At 36.7% G+C, this 3,063-nt stretch overlaps 1 pseudogene; it reads right to left on the bottom strand.

The window, feature by feature from the left end:
• Positions 1 to 2,184: 2,184 nt before the first annotated feature.
• Positions 2,185 to 2,748, bottom strand: LOC131834543 (large ribosomal subunit protein uL10-like; annotated as a pseudogene).
• Positions 2,749 to 3,063: the final 315 nt, after the last annotated feature.

The raw sequence follows: 3,063 nt of genomic DNA, 5'->3' as shown, positions 1-3,063 counted from the left end.
CCCAGGCACCCCTTGTTTCTACTTTATGAGATTCATTCTTTGCACCAATCCCGATATCAACAAAGTCTATTTTATAATACGTCCCATCCTTCCCAGGTCCCAGCTTTTTCAGGTTAAAAGAGAAACTGGAGTGTGCTTTAAAATGATTGTTTGAATTCTACTTTCATTAATGTCTTGCTTTTTGTTTGATGTGTTTCCTTGTTTTTTTCCTCTCTCATGAGGAGGAATTTGTTCACAATTCAAACAAATGAAATATTAAATAATTTATTATGCCTGTGAACGTCTCAATTTCTTCTCCAATACATTTTCTTTCTCCATTTTATATATTCTAAAATAATGCCATAATTTATTCTACTATCTAGGCTTCGAATCACCAAACAGTAGCCACATCATATGCCATACACATGTGTTCTATGAGCTAATATTCAACACACACCTACACACACACACACACACACACACACACACTAATCTCAACAAAATAAGTGTTATATTATCCCAGTTTTACAGATGATATGACTGAGAATTAGAGAAATTTAAAAGTTAAATAGTTGAGAGAAGGCTGCTGGAATATCAAACAGTAGATATCACAATTGAAACAAATGTCTCTTATACTCATAAGACAATAATTTTGCCAAAGTCACTAGACTTTTTTAGTTCAAATTTCTAATCATAAAATTTTGTGTTTTTTAAATAGCATCTCTTTAAAAGAAAAAATAAAAGCTCTTTCAATCCATTCTACGTTTAGAAACAGTTCAGTTCAGTAGTTAGTGGTACATGTCCGGAATCAGACAGCAGGGGTTCCAATCTCAGTTTTATTAAATGTGTACAACCTTGTCCAAATTATTTGTAACTCACTTAGACTATCTTTGCATATAATAAGATTTTAATAAATGTTAAATATTTTTATTCAAGCAATCGTCTCTTTATCTTACATTCTTATTATTTTCCCCATGAATTAGGTCACAATTTTACTGCTATCTTGCCTCCAGTCTTGACCTGGCACCTTTGACAGAGCAGTTGCCCACAAAACACAAATACAGGGGTGCCTGGGTGGCTCAGTGGGTTAAGGTCTCTGCCTTTTGCACAGGTCATAATCCCGGGGTCCTGGGATGGAGCCCCACATCGGGCTTCACTGATAGGCAGGGAGCCTGCTTCCTCCTCTCTCTCTGCCTACTTGTGATCTCTCTCTTTGTCAAATAAATCAATAAAATCTTAAAAAAAATACACACAAATACAATTTCATTGTTTACTTGAATTTTTACTTGAATGATTTCTGAAACTCAATTAAAAGAGACTATGAGGATTCTATCTGATTTTAATTCTTGACCCAGGGCCAGGACAGAGGGATGAGTCACAGTAAAATTTTAGTGAAAAAACTCAATAGCAACTCAACTTCTGCTCTTCCAATTTTCTGCAGAAGAAACAACTTAACAACGCTCCTTCTCTCTTTTCTCAACAGGAAACTTTTCTTATCAACTTGGGAACATTCATATATCTTTTTTTTTTCTTATAAATAGTAAAGAAAGAATATAAAATCTCTTTCCACAGCATGAGACTTTGAACTACCTCTTTTACTTATTCTTTAAACAGATATACTCTAAACATTTTTGGGTTTTAAAATAAACTCTCCCAGAAATAAGAACCTTGTTTTAGGTAGCTAATATTTTCTGATTATCTAACTTTTGAGAATATTTCTATTTTAATGAAAAAAATTGCATCTTTTTACACAACTATAAAGGAAAGATTGTTTCCTCAAGGGAAAAAAATCCCTTTAAAAAAAAATAGAGCGGTGGGATAGGGCCAGAGGGAGAAGGAGAGAGAGAGAATCTTAAGCTGGCTCCATGCCCAACACAGCCCAACATGGGGCTGGCTCTATCTCACAACTTTGAGATCATGACCTGAGCCAAAATCAAGAGTCAGATGCTTAACTGACTGAGGTACCCAGATGCACCCCCCCCCCCAAATTCCCTTTTAACCACTCTGCCAAGGTTCTTTGTGTTCTCGCCCTACCAGAATTGTTAATAAAATCTTCCACTACTTTTTCTTCAACTCTCTACTTTAAGCAATTGTCCACTTACTTTTCCTCAGAGGATCTTTGTTTTGTTTTATCTATTTCTAAACATGTCATCTAATTATTCTCATTTATTGCCTTGTACTACTTACATATCTATAGTTCATTTTTTAAAAGAGAAGTAAGCCTTTATTTCCTTGCCTCACAAATAAAGCTGACTGAGTTGGTTGCTTTATTGGTGATGGGTCAAAGAGACCAAATCCCACATCCTCACTTGATGCCTCTGACTCTTCTTTCATTTCAGCCTTGCCTGGAACAGCAGCAGCAGCAGAAGCAGCTGCAGGAGAAGCTATGGTGGCAGTGGCCACAGGAGTGGCAGCCACAAAAGCAGGTGGGTCAGCCAAGAAGATCATGATCTGTTCAGCAAGTTGAGCATGTGTATCAGCGTCCACAAAGGCAGAACCCATTTGTATCCACAGATAATAGAACAGGGTATGGATGCAACAGCAGAATAACCAATCTGCTAATATACACTAGCAACATGGCAAACACCCTCAAGGAACTGAGAATGCAGCTTCCTCCTTGATGTCAAGCACTTCAGGGTCATAGATGCTGCCATCTTCAAACACCTGCTGGATGATCAGCCCAAAGGAGAAAGGGGAGATGTTCAGTAGGATAGCTGTGCTGGTTCCCATTTTGTCTCCAGTCTTAATCAGTTGCACATCACTCAGTATTTAAGTGATTCCCGGGAGATTTAGGAATAGTGATTTCTACTCCTATTTTAGCAATTTTCCTATTGCTTTGCAGTTGTGTTCCATTTGTTGTTGTTTTTTTTCTCATGAAAGCGTGAATTTTTCCAGAGCAAGAATAATCTTTGTTAGTATCCTGTGTGCTACATTGCTTCTCAGCCTTTTTAGTCCAGAAAAAAAAAAAAAAACACTAATATGTACTTATTTATTTTCTCTGTTGAATATTTCATAATCCATCAATGTGTGTTCAGCCTCTTCAAAACCATAAAACAACCCTTGAAGAGAGGATTATTATTACCC

This window comes from Mustela lutreola, chromosome 6, assembly GCF_030435805.1.
Source record: "Mustela lutreola isolate mMusLut2 chromosome 6, mMusLut2.pri, whole genome shotgun sequence".
Classification (NCBI taxonomy): Eukaryota; Metazoa; Chordata; class Mammalia; order Carnivora; family Mustelidae; genus Mustela; species Mustela lutreola.
Note: the sequence above shows the minus strand (reverse complement) of the source record. Positions and strands in the feature narration are given on the sequence as shown.